This window comes from Squalius cephalus, assembly GCF_949319135.1.
Source record: "Squalius cephalus genome assembly, chromosome: 17".
Lineage (NCBI taxonomy): Eukaryota > Metazoa > Chordata > Actinopteri > Cypriniformes > Leuciscidae > Squalius > Squalius cephalus.
In genome coordinates, this window is record NC_137138.1 from 1,231,418 (window position 1) to 1,245,859 (window position 14,442).

Here is a 14,442-nt window from a genome sequence, read left to right on the forward strand (position 1 = left end):
ATCATGTATTTAGAAACATGTTTCTCACCTGAGAAGAAGAGAGATGACTATAAAGATAAAGTCATGAAGTGACAGCAGTAGATACAGAGAACACACTGCTGATCTCACAGCTCACACTCGTTTATATAAGACCTACAGATGTAGGAGGAACAAAGCACTGTTAGGCAGGGCCTTCTCTGCCAATGGAGCATCACAGACATTCCCTGTGTTTCGTTCTCTGTGTTAATTGAGCATTGTTTTTATCTGTAAATTAGCTTATTTCACAAAATAATTAAGTCAGTAACAGATAACCAGTGTAGAGATGGTGAAACTGGTGTTATATGATGATATTGTCTTGATCTGGTAATACCTCTAGCTGCTGTATTTTGCACTATAACTGTAGTTTGTTGATTGATAATGATCAGGATAATCTAGTAATGCATTACAGTAATCCAGTCATGAACGCTTTATGAGCTTTTCTGCATCAGAAACATGTTCTGTATTTTGGTGTTTCTGAGGTGAATAACGCTGAAGGATCAGCCAGATCTTTAACTGGACATGATGAAGAAACACACACTGATGCAGATTGTTTACAAGAGATTCTGTGGACAGGATTATGGCCAATCAATAATAGCATGTTATTTATGATTATCATCATTTATTATAAGAACATGACTGGTCATCCATATCTTTGGCAACTTGGTTACAAATGTAATTTTGTCTGTAATAAATATATAGTTGATCATTAATAAGCATAACAGTGGAAACTAATCTCATGTTTTCTAATAATTTTACAGACCCACATTTGACACACAATAACACTTTACACTCAAACACAAGCTCTTCTTTCTGCTCAATCTTTATCAGCAGGAAATATTTACACATCATAAAGTTGTAAGTTATTACTGTATTATTCACAGTTTTCATGTAACTTTATTATTTAGTCAGATTTGTGTCATCAGATCTTCCTTTGCTCTAAAATCATTTTATCCTCATGAAGTTGATCATGTAGAGAATAACACTGGATCTGAGTCATATTCAGACACATCAGTCCTGCCAAACCTGTTTCATATATTTCATATATTCTGTTATTCAAAACACGCACAGATTTGTACAGACGTCAGAATGGGGAAGAAATATGGTTTAGTTAAACCTTTGCTTTGCTTTTATTGCTTTGCTTACGGCATTATTGTTGAATTCAGATCCAGAACTGACGACTGATATAATGATGATTTAATGATGACATATAATCACTGAAATATCATTTATACAGACAGTTAAATAGGCAAATATCATCTGATTTATCAGTCATTATTTAGTCACTGTATATTAAAATCATCATAATCACCTTGATCTAACTTTATACAGTCTGTGCAGTATTTTATTATTTGTTCATCTTTATTTACTTTACTTGTAGTGTCTGATTTAAATCACCAACCCTTCACAGTGTTCACACTCAACAGATTTGATCATATTCATTTTGTAACCCGTAACATTTTATCGTCTTAAACCCTTCTGAGCACATTATATCACAAGTGTATTATTATTATTATTTTAATAACTGCTGCTGTCTTTATAGTGCAGATCAGCATCATCTGATCAAGATGACAATAAATCAGAGACTGGTTTTGTCTGTAAAGATCCTGAATGAGCTTCTGTAGTGTTTAGTTCCAGATTCACTCTGAGCAAATACTTATCAGTAATATCTTTAATAACAGTCTTCATCATCACAGTAATGTCCGTCTGATACACAGGACTGATCAATAAGCTGATCGAGGACCATTGGGTCTATTGATTCTGTCTGGAGTCTCTTACTCCTCACACACACACACACACACACACACACACACACACACACACACACACACTCCCTGTCTCTTCTGTTTATTTATGCAGGTAAAGCAAACACACACACACACACACACATACAGTATTGGAAAACACGATTTACTGCAAGCAAACCACATCATACAGTATTTCTACAGTGCGTATGTGTATGAAGGTTCCCAGCATGCAGTGCGGCATGAACAGATTATACTGTGGAGTTTATTGATTCTTGTTGGTTTTATCTGTGTTTCTGAACTTATTTACCCCAGCTGCTCCCGACAAGCTGGATATCGGCGCCTTGCATGGCTGACACCGCCGTCGGTGTAGCAATGAGTGAGTGAATGGGTGAATGTGAGGCAATATGTAAAGCACTTTGGTGGCCATAGGTCTGTGAAAGCGCTATATAAATGCAGTCCATTTACCATTTACCATTTATTTATGTGTTTTTATTTATTTACCATTTTGTTTGTGTTGTTGGTTTATGTTGTAATGTTGGTTTATGTTGTAAGTATTTTTATTAGTTATTGAGTGTTGTGTTTTGTATGTCAAGTATTAATGTCTGTGCATTTTATGTCATATTTTTTAAAGATGAATCTCAGCAGTTACTTCACTAATGTGAAAGAAAAATATGTTATTGTTATTGGTTAATCTTCATGCTTAAATAATACTAAAACAAAATTGTCATATTCATGCTAAGAATAGTTTGACTAAACTATTTATTTATTATTTCTATATACAGTCAAATGTATTCAGACACTTCAACATTTCTCACATTATCACAGTTTATTCGCTATAGTTTAGAAAATGGTAATACAATATGAGCAGAACTCAGTTGATATTTGACTGGTTTTGTCCGTCCTTCTGTTAGACTGTCTCACACATGAATTATGTTGAATATCTGTCAGCTGTTAAATTTAACTACACAATTAGATAATACCAGTTTAGCTCAATCAATCACCAAGCAATGCTTCATTTTTGTAAGGATCTATAGAACCGCCCTGTTGTGTTGGAGTGTTACGACCGCAGAAACACTGTATAATCATGACAAACGTATTGGCCGGCGCCATCCATGACATCATCCTCTAGCGCGACCAGGAAGCATAAAAAGGCTTTAGGAAGTGTGCCGACCCGTGTGAGGGGTTTCTTACACCTGTTACAATACAATTACAATGGCGGACTACATTGTCTTTCTGCTAATGTTTCTTCTGGCTTTGCGATCCTATATTGGGGTCAGAAGAAGACGTTTAGAACACATTTGCGCTGCTCGTCTGGATTACTGCAGACGGAGGTTACGTTCGAGAAGAAGTTTGACAATAACCCCACCCCCAAGCCCCGACGTAAGCATGACGTGATAAAAGAACGGTTCTAGTCCAGCAAAGAGTCGGTGCCGCTTTGGAACCAATTTTCCTGGCCGAGAACCGGTTCTTTGGCTGTCGAAACACAAAGAACTGGTTTGCGAGTAGGCACCGGCTCCGAACCGGCACCAGCACTGCCTTGGTGGAAAAGGGGTAAGAGGGAGCTTGCCTATGAGTTTGAGAGAGGAGTGAATGGCGGGTGACGAGAATGAGCTGTTGGGCGGGGATGCGCTCTCTGAGGCGTCCTCTGGTCCAACAGCCAGTGCTCTATTGGCTTCGAGCCCAGATGAGTAGGATGGGACAGAAGCAGGTGAAGATACCAAAATGGCTGAACCTGCCCAGCCCCACTGCCCTGCATATGCGGAGCTGGTGGAGGTGATGGAGCGCCACCGCCAGGCTTGAGTTGCCATGGCAGCGCGTCAGAGAGGAAGCCGCTCGTGGAAGGCATGACGAGCGCTTTCTCTCCTGCCACACCCCACCAACCTCCGGTGAGCCTTCCATTCCTCCATGTGGAGGTCGTTAAGGCATGGAAGAACCCGTACTCTTCTCCCATTCACGAAACAACTATTCGAATGTGAAGGGAATGCGAGAGCATGGGTATGTGTCGATGCCTCCCGTTGAGGAGACGTTTGTGAGCTATCTCTCGCAGGGGGAGACATCGACACTAAGAGCTCCAACCTTGCCATCCAGACCACTTCAGACCTCGTCTTATCTAAATGGCAGGGCATACAGCAGGCGGAAGGTCAGGCTGGTGCTGCGCTGCACACAATGGCCATGTTGCAGGTGTACCAGGCTGACCTGCTGAGGGACCAGGACCAGGGTCAGGGTCTAACCCCAGACGCGGTGGCTGAGTTGCGCCGCACCACAGACTTGGCTCTCCGGGCCACCAAACAGACGGCTGCCGCAATCGGACAATCGTTGGCGGCCATGGTGGTCACAGAGAGGCATCTGTGGGTGAACTTGGTAGGAATCGGGGAGAAAGAGAAAGCTTTTCTCCTTGATGCCCCGGTTTCGCCCTCTGAGCTTTTCGGGACCTCCGTTGGGGCAGTGGTCGGAAAGTTCAAGGAGGCAAAGGCGCGCTCAGCGGCATATAGATCTTGCACACCGTTCCGGTCCAGGCCCACACCCAGACAGCCCCATCTTGTTCCGAGGATCGTAGACAGGGCCAGTGGGACTCATGCTCCTCCTGGCAGGGGTAGGTCAACGAGGCGGCGCGAGTCCAGGAGGAAGAGGCAGGGTGTCAGGGAAGTAGCTCAGGTCAGATGTGAGCGTCCTGGCACAAGCAGAGGCAGGTAATGGCCTCTTTCCCTGTGCACACCCTCCTCTTCCTCTTTCCCCCTTCGCCCATAACATCAGGCCCAACGAGCTGGACCGATGAGGATAATCTATTCTGACGGTCTGGCTCAGGCCTTTTTTGTGTGACCAACCTAAGACCAACCGATCACAGTGAGAAACAACCCCTGTAGCCTCACAGCACTGTTAGCATAGCACTAGGTGCCTCCTCCAGTTAAAAGGAACGTAGACAGGCTGTCGTCCCCCCCCCCCCCCCCCCCCCAAAAAAAAAAGAAGATTAATATATGTTTTATCTACTGGGTTATTCAGTCTCTGTTCCCCTCCTGGAAGGATGGGTTTCCCTTTCGGCATGGTGAAATTGCTACAGGGAAATGAACCTAGGGGTAATTAACACATGGTTACAGAGTCAATCGTTCTCTGGGATGCGTTTTCATGATAATCGAATGTAAAGAGTTTTATCTCTAAAAACAGATTAGCTTATAACGCTAGTATATGGGGCAGAGTGTAAGTAAAAATAAATCGCTAGTTAATACCACTAACAAGGCTCAAAATAGCCTCACACTAACACGGTAGCATAATGAGGGCCCCTACATGCAAACCGAAGCATTGAGAAGTGTACAGACAGTTTAATAAGAAGATACTTTATAAAGTACATTACGCGTATACAGGCAGGAGCCATCTTGGAAAACAGTCTCGACTAGTCGAGCCACGAACGCCGTGCTACGTGAGATGAACTGTGACTTGGAATCTCATTATGGTCCGTTGTTTCTGGAAGAAAGCACTGAACGCAACAGAGAAAATAAATAAATAAAAATAAAATGATTATTTAATAAAAATGAAAATATTTGTTTCGTTTTAAAAAAGCGTTCGTGGCTCGACCAGTCGAGACAGTTTTCTAAGATGGCTCCTGCCTGTATACGCGTAATGTACTGTCTTTATTTTCTCACAAGTAGAAAAACTAGTTTAGGACCACTTGGGTGTGAGTATGGCAGGCCTCCTCTTCTTAGAGTCTCTCTGTTAAGGCCCTGCTCCCCATAGCCCTGTAAGGCAGTATACGTCTCTAAATTCGAGACAGTGGTCAAATCACCCCTCTTAGGATGAGGTGTGCAGGGTCTCTGCATCGAGTTCCTCCAGTGCTGTAAATTGTGAGTTTGTGGTGGAGGAATGCCAAAATATTTAATTTCCTCAAATGTGTCCATATATTTTGTGTTGATGTCAAGTGATTACAGTTGGACAAATATTTTATAAGCTAAATGTAACTATTTGCCTTCTTGTTGTTGTTTGTTTGTTGTGTGTCATGTTTTTCAGACACCCAGCTTGTAAGAATTTCATGAATTACGGTCATTGTCATTATTATATCCCATAAAGTGTATTACGTGTGTGTGTGTGTCTGTGTGTGTGTGTCTGTGTGTGAACGTGTGTGTGTGTGCACGTGTGTGTGTGTGTGTGTGGTCATTGTCATTGTCATTTAAACCACCCAAACTTAAATCCTATAAAGTGTTTTACGTCACTGTAAGAGCAGCTTCCTTATCTGATATTCCTCTGTACCGAATTCTGATTCTCAGCCTGTGTGTGTGTGTGTGTGTGTGTGTGTGTGTGTGTGTGTGTGTGTGGTCATTGTCATTTAAACCACCCAAACTTATATCCTATAAAATGTATTAGGTCACTGTAAGAGCAGCTTCCTTATCTGATATTCTTCTGTACCGAATTCTGATTCTCAGCCTGTGTGTGTGTGTGTGTGTGTGTGTGTGTGTGTGTGTGTGTGTGTGTGTGTGTGTGTGTGTGTGTGTGTGTGTGTGTGTGTGTGTCTGTGTCTGTGTGTGTGTGTGTGTATGTGTGTGTGTTTTCTCTGTGTGTGTGTGTGTGTGTGTGTGTGTGTGTGTGTGTGTGTGTGTGTGTGTGTGTGTGTGTGTGTGCACGTGTGTGTGTGTGTGTGTGTGTGTGTGTGTGTGTGTGTGGTCATTGTCATTTAAACCACCAAACTTTTCTATAAAGTATTTTACGTCACTGTAAGAGCAGCTTCCTTATCTGATATTCTTCTGTACCGAATTCTGATTCTCAGCCTGTGTGTGTGTGTGTGTGTGTGTGTGTGTGTGTGTGTGTGTGTGTGTGTGTGTGTGTGTGTGGTCATTGTCATTTAAACCACCCAAACTTATATCCTATAAAATGTATTAGGTCACTGTAAGAGCAGCTTCCTTATCTGATATTCTTCTGTACCGAATTCTGATTCTCAGCCTGTGTGTGTGTGTGTGTGTGTGTGTGTGTGTGTGTGTGTGTGTGTGTGTGTGTGTGTGTGTGTGTCTGTCTGTGTGTGGTCATTGTCATTTAAACCACCCAAACTTATATCCTATAAAGTGTATTAGGTCACTGTAAGAGCAGCTTCCTTATCTGATATTCCTCTGTACCAAATTCTGATTCTCAGCCTGTGTGTGTGTGTGTGTGTCTGTGTGTGTGTGTGTGTGTGTGTGTGTGTGTGTGTGTATTTACCATTAGGTAGAAAGTAGATTTAAAGGTATTTGTTTAATAATAAGAACTACAGAAATGTAGTTCATGTCTGAGCATTATGTTGTTGTTGTGTGTGTTTGACCATTAACACTGAGTTTGAGTCATTAGGAGATCCAGTTGTATAGTTATTATTTTATTCATTTATTATGTCTAATTATATTTACATGTATCTTTATGCATTTTTTATTAGTTAAATATGTTGTAATGAGGGTTTATTGGATATTTGAGCTGCATTTTCTAAATACGTGTTTGCAGTCGAGAGGAAGGTTAGCATGAAAACTGTGTGAAACAACAGATGTAAAAGTGCTGACTCAACTCCTCATCTCTCTCCAGTTCTCCTCTGTTGAGGACAGATCTGCAACATTCCCTGTGTGTCTCTTTTATCGTCAGTGAATATGTCTGAACACATCTGTAAGTATGAGCTCAAAGCAAACCCAGTTTCCAGAAACACAAATGACTGCCAGTCTACTTTATACCTGTAGGAGCCACTGTGCTCTATTGAATGTCTGTTGTAGTTCCACTGTTGGACACCAGGTGGAGTTTGAGTCTAATTAATATAAAGGTAGCCAGAGAGGAAGAGAAGTCAGGTGTATTAGTGTCAGTTAAATTAATGTCCACCAAAAGTCGAATAGATATATTATATGAAATTTATGAGACCATATTTAGATTAAGTAAATTGGGAACAGAAGTTAAATTTTTATGGGTACCAGCAGGAGTAGAAGGAAATGAAATGGCAGATTATTATGCAAAAAAGGCAATAAGAGAGGAAACAATAATAAATATTGCATATAGTGTTGCTGAAATGAAATCTATTATTAAAGCACATATAATGGAAGAGTGGCAAAGCATGTGGGAAAAAGAAGAGAAAGGGAGACATTTATTTCAAATACAAGGGAAAGTAGGAAAATGGAAAATGTAAGAATGAATAGTAAAGAGCAAAGAATAATATCACGATTAAGAATGGGTCATACTAGGCTAAATAGTACTATGCATCTGATAGGGAAGCATCCCACAGGCTTGTGTGTATGTGGGGTAGAGAGAGAAACAGTGGAACATGTTTTATGTAATTGTATAAAATATGAGGAAAATAGAAGAAAACTCAGGGAGAAATTAAAAAACATAGGAGGGGGAGGGATAAATGTAAAGAATTTGTTAGATGGTGAAGAAAGGAAATATAAGTTGGTGATTGAGTATTTAAAACAAAGTGGTTTATTGAATCGAATTTAGTTTTTTTTAGTTTTTTTTTAGTTTTTTTATTATGATCTTACTCCGACTCACACTCCAGCATAGTAGGTGGCGGAAATGCACCTAGACGTTAGATGCCACCCGCCAATAAACAAAAAGAAGAAGAAGAAGAGAAGTCAGGTGTGTAATGGAGGGAAGCACGTAAATGTTGGACTGTGTCAGGACATGTGCAGGCGGAAGCAAGCTTGTGGGATTACAGTGTGTTTGTGCATCAGAACTGTGAGTTTACAATGATCTACGAGCTTTGTGATAAATGCATGTGGTAATGCGGTTCTGGACTGGAAGTGATGATCCAGATTCATCTCTTGTGTTTCAGTGTCAAACATCTAGAAAGGTCATTAACAGGTTAAAAACAGAAGCCCTTCTCAGACACACTTTCTCTTATTTAAACACACTTTCACATTCAATATAAAGATTAGATGATGTTTCTTTATATAAATATCTCAAGGATTACATTACATTTGTATTCACAGCTGATCTTTAATTTAGTTTAAAATACATTTAATTCTGTTGTATTTTTACATTTTATAATTGTGGACGAAAGTTTATTTTTAAGATGTGTGTGACCATCATATAACAGTAAAAGAGAAAACACACACCTTATTCTGATTGTGACCCTGGATCACGTCACCAGTCTCGAGTCGCACGGGTTTATCTGTACAATAGCCAACAATACACTCTATGGGTCAAAATGATAGATTTTTCTTTTATGACAAAAATCATTAGGATATTAAGTAAAGATCATGTTCCATGAAGATATTTTGTAAAAAAAAAAAATTCTACCGTAAATATATAACACATGTATTTGTGTGAGAGAATGCTGCACAATCGTGATCATAAATGAAGAACTTTAAAGGAGATTTTCTCAATGTTCAGATTTCTTTGCACCTCAGATTGCAGATGTTCAATAGTTGTATCTCGGCCAAATATTGTCCTATCCTGACAAACCATACATCATTGGAAAGCTTATTTATTCAGCTTTCAGATGCTGTATAAATCTCAATTTAAATAAAATTGACCCATGTGACTGGTTTTGTGGTTCAAGTCATTTAGTTCATTTCAGCAGAATGTATTTGAAATATTACATGTTAAATTCCCCAAACACATCAAATGTTGATCACATTTAGAATAAGAAAAAAATGGCAATAGAAGGCCAAATTATGAGAAACCGAAACGATGAATTTATTACTTATCTGGGTCTTCAGGCTATGCAGTCTGTTAGTTTACCTCACCTCCCGATCTAAGCCGTTTGTTTATCTTGTGATCCTCATAAACTGAGCTCTGCAGTCTGTATACCGCTTACAGAAAACTGATTAGTTCACATTTCCAGTCTCTCGACTTCGGGTCGTTCGTTCATCACGTGACCGCCCCAAAGACTGAAGCTATGCAGTCGGTACCGGACACAAAACTGATTAGTTCACACTTCGAGCCGCTCGTTCATCACGTGACCGCCCCAAAGACTGAAGCTCTGCAGTCGGTACCGGACACAAAACTGATTAGTCCATCTCTCGGGTTCGAGTCGCTCGCTCACGTAACTGTATGTTGTTATCAGGGGTGTGAAGTAACGAATTACAAACTCACGTCTGTAATTATGTAGTTTTTTCTTTTTTTAAATTGTACTTTTTTGAGTAGTTTAAAAATCGTGTAATTTTACTTCTACTCGAGTACATTTTAAGTGACGTATCGGTACTTTTACTCCGCTATTTTCCTTCCGTTTGTGGTCATTACTCGTTACATGCTTGTTTAAACTTTGCTTTTATTTTTATCCATCAACGTGACTGGATCAAGCAATCGGTCTCGTGACTGTCGTCAAATCAAACTCTGCATGGAGAACTTTAACCGCTCGCCTATCTGCTGTTACTCGTGGCTCCTGTGGAAGTGCGTTCTTCAAGCATCAGTTCAATCGAGATATCAGCTTCTTCCTCTATTATGCTAAGGTACATTTCACATAAGGGGGAGGGGGGGCAACATTGTAATGGTTTTTATACTGTACAAACTGTAGTATAGGAAAAAAGCAATACCACACACTGACAGACAGTGAAGATGTTTGGCCTGATAAGAAGGAATCCCCTCCACCAAACACACTCTAGGGTTGGGCAATGTCTACAGTGAAACAAACACAGCGATGGGCGATGATGATGATATCAGGAGCGTGAGGAAGAGGAAGAGGGATGAGACTCGGGAGTTTCCTGATCGCCAAGTTCAGTTCTTTTACACGCACCGGTACGCTACCTTCGGACAGTTCGGGTTAATCAACCGGTTAAAAAAAAAAACAGTTCACTAGTTCTTTGGTCCTCTCGTAATGATGTAATTTGTGTCACAGCTGAGGGCGTATTCCCCCTGACTAGAACAGCATGGAGTTTACCCAGTATGACCTTAGCAGAATCCCTTCTGCCGCTCGACTGATGAAAAGCCGAGCCGGACTGTCCGGACACTGTGACTGGACAAACCAACCAACGGAATGGCCAGAGATGTCATTTTTGCAGAATTATAGCCACTATATAGCCTCAGTGCAGAATTATAGCCACTATATAGCCTCGGTGCAGAATTATAGCCACTATATAGCCTCGGTGCAGAATTATAGGCACTATATAGCCTCGGTGCAGAATTATAGGCACTATATAGCCTCGGTGCAGAATTATAGGCACTATATAGCCTCGGTGCAGGATTATAGGCACTATATAGCCTCGGTGCAGGATTATAGGCACTATATAGCCTCGGTGCAGGATTATAGGCACTATATAGCCTCGGTGCAGAATTATAGCCACTATATAGCCTCGGTGCAGAATTATAGCCACTATATAGCCTCGGTGCAGGATTATAGCCACTATATAGCCTCGGTGCAGAATTATAGCCACTATATAGCCTCGGTGCAGAATTATAGCCACTATATAGCCTCGGTGCAGGATTATAGGCACTATATAGCCTCGGTGCAGAATTATAGCCACTATATAGCCTCGGTGCAGAATTATAGCCACTATATAGCCTCGGTGCAGGATTATAGCCACTATATAGCCTCGGTGCAGAATTATAGGCACTATATAGCCTCGGTGCAGGATTATAGCCACTATATAGCCTCGGTGCAGAATTATAGCCACTATATAGCCTCGGTGCAGAATTACAGCCACTATATAGCCTCGGTGCAGAATTATAGCCACTATATAGCCTCGGTGCAGGATTATAGCCACTATATAGCCTCGGTGCAGAATTATAGTCACTACAAGCCAGTCCCAGAATGAGCTTCCTTCAGACATGCCGTTTCGGTGTCTGTAGCTTTAAATACTAATGAGGAGGAGAAAGGCGGCGCAAGGTGGAGGGTGGGTGTGGCCTATGACCATCTGGCGCAACGGTACCATGCATATTTATGTTGGATATAGCCTATTGCAATGGCACGAAGACACGCAGTCGTTCAAGCATTTCAGTTTGACCCAGAATCTGATCCGGATGGAGAAGCAACGGATGAAGAAGTTGCAACTCAGCGGCTCCAGCAGGACGTTTCCGAATGGTTAGTTTAAAATATTATGTCTGGATACGGTACTTTATTCGGATGGTTTACAGTTATTATCATGTAGCTAACGCGAACCTACTGTTGCCTTTTCATGAGAGATCTGTAACGTCTGTATTTATCTTATTACAATTACATCAAGCTCTGCGATCTAGAAATGCGGATATCGCGCGCGCCATATAACCAACAGGAAAACGGTTATCCAAATAACAACGAAATGTACAACACTCGCGTTACATTGTGTGTATTCACACACATACTTGATGCTGTCTACCTTTACATTAGCGCAAGTAACTGCATAGCTGCATAGCTAATGTGACAGCCACATTCTACGTGTGTAAGAAGCTAGGTAACCATAAACAGTAAAGCAACACACTTATATATAATTTGTTGACTTACTTGTCAGACGTTTAGCAAGCCCAGCTCTGTATTGACCATTCGATGTTCATTTGTACATCCAATTATTGAGCAATTGTTATGCTTCGCTCGCTCAAAAGCCATGATATCTCTCGTGGACAAACTAAAATCGCGCGCGCATTCCTACTTCCTAGCTCATTTTCTCATGGGCGAGAAATATTCTCTGGGCAGGCAAGCAGAGAAAGGGGAGGTAACATTTCTCCTTATAACGTCATAAGGAGGAAGCAAAAGCTCGATTTACACCGATTCAAATTTCTAGAAACTTTGGGACCATATACAGGCTAGGGGAACTCATATTAATGTTAAAAAACCTCAGAAAGTGGAAATTTCATGTCATGGGACCTTTAACATTTGCATTTTCCAGTACGTTTTATTTGTTATTAAATAAACTTATATTTACTAAATTGGCCCCCTCAGTGCTGGGTTCACCCGTGCTCATATGATCAGCTCAGCATCGCTGTCCAGAAGAAAGTTGGGTTCAGAGACAGAGCTATCACGCATGCGCAGTCTCTCCAGCAGCGGCTCTCCGTATCCAACGTGTCCGAAAGAAACAGCTCTCGGGTCAGTACCAGACATCATCAATACATATGAGACAGTCCAGGAGTGAACAGACTGATGATGATGATGATGATGATGGTGATGAAGATGTGCAGGTCTTCAGCTGCTGATGGATGTCAGTGATGATGATGATGATGATGATGATGATGATGTGCAGGTTATCAGCTGCTGATGGTGATGAAGATGTGCAGGTCTTCAGCTGCTGATGGACGTCAGTGATGATGATGATGATGGTGATGAAGATGTGCAGGTCTTCAGCTGCTGATGGACGTCAGTGATGATGATGATGATGGTGATGAAGATGTGCAGGTCTTCAGCTGCTGATGGTGATGAAGATGTGCAGGTCTTCAGCTGCTGATGGACGTCAGTGATGATGATGATGATGATGGTGATGAAGATGTGTAGGTCTTCAGCTGCTGATGGTGATGAAGATGTGCAGGTCTTCAGCTGCTAATGGATGTCAGTGATGATGATGATGATGAAGATGTTCAGGTCTTCAGCTGCTGATGGACGTCAGTGATGATGATGATGATGATGGTGATGAAGATGTGTAGGTCTTCAGCTGCTGATGGTGATGAAGATGTGCAGGTCTTCAGCTGCTGATGGATGTCAGTGATGATGATGATGATGAAGATGTGCAGGTCTTCAGCTGCTGATGGACGTCAGTGATGATGATGATGATGATGGTGATGAAGATGTGTAGGTCTTCAGCTGCTGATGGATGTCAGTGATGATGATGGTGATGAAGATGTGCAGGTCTTCAGCTGCTGATGGATGTCAGTGATGATGATGATGATGATGATGATGGTGATGAAAATGTGCAGGTCTTCAGCTGCTGATGGATGTCAGTGATGATGATGATGATGATGATGATGGTGATGAAGATGTGCAGGTCTTCAGCTGCTGATGGTGATGAAGATGTGCAGGTCTTCAGCTGCTGATGGATGTCAGTGATGATGATGATGATGATGATGATGGTGATGAAAATGTGCAGGTCTTCAGCTGCTGATGGATGTCAGTGATGATGATGATGAAGATGATGATGGTGATGAAGATGTTCAGGTCTTCAGCTGCTGATGGATGTCAGTGATGATGATGATGAAGATGATGATGGTGATGAAGATGTTCAGGTCTTCAGCTGCTGATGGATGTCAGTGATGATGATGATGATGATGATGATGAAGATGATGAAGATGTTCAGGTCTTCAGCTGCTGATGGATGTCAGTGATGATGATGATGGTGATGATGATGATGATGATCTTGAGAACATGATGAAGGGTTTGATGAGAATCTCTCCTCAGTTTTGACATCAGAATCAAACTTTACAGGCTCGACTGGATCACAGGAGACTAGAAATATACATATTAGATTATTATCATATATATTGTTCTGAGTTTATGGTATTATGTTCTCAATTTAAAACAGACTAAAATGTGATGAAAGATTAAATTAAGTTCAGTAATAATCAAGCACTCACAGCTTAGCTTTCTTCTCTCCATACTGTCACATCTATCAAGTCTCTGTCCTCTTTCCTCTGGTGATTCACTGGTTTGTGTCTCATTTCTGTCCTCCATTTTTCTCTCAGTCTTCTTGTTTTCTGCTGATCTGTGATTTCTGAGGCTCCAGCAGTTTTCTGGATGTGTGATTTCATTTATAATCTCCATTTGAATCTGTTCAGTAGATCTTTCTCTTCTCACCTCATGTTTGATCATATTTGATTCATCAGAACGACACTTTACAGCTCCGACTGGATCAAC

At 41.2% G+C, this 14,442-nt stretch overlaps 1 long non-coding RNA gene across 1 annotated transcript in view; it reads right to left on the bottom strand.

The window, feature by feature from the left end:
- LOC307144490 overlaps positions 1-14,442 on the bottom strand; it is a 299,734-nt gene extending 285,292 nt beyond the window's left edge. Inside the window, exons 1-2 of the long non-coding RNA XR_013818760.1 lie at positions 14,163-14,442; positions 12,469-14,034 (exon numbers count right to left, since the gene is read on the bottom strand). This is a non-coding gene — a long non-coding RNA (uncharacterized lncRNA). The remainder of the gene's footprint in view (positions 1-12,468; positions 14,035-14,162) is intronic.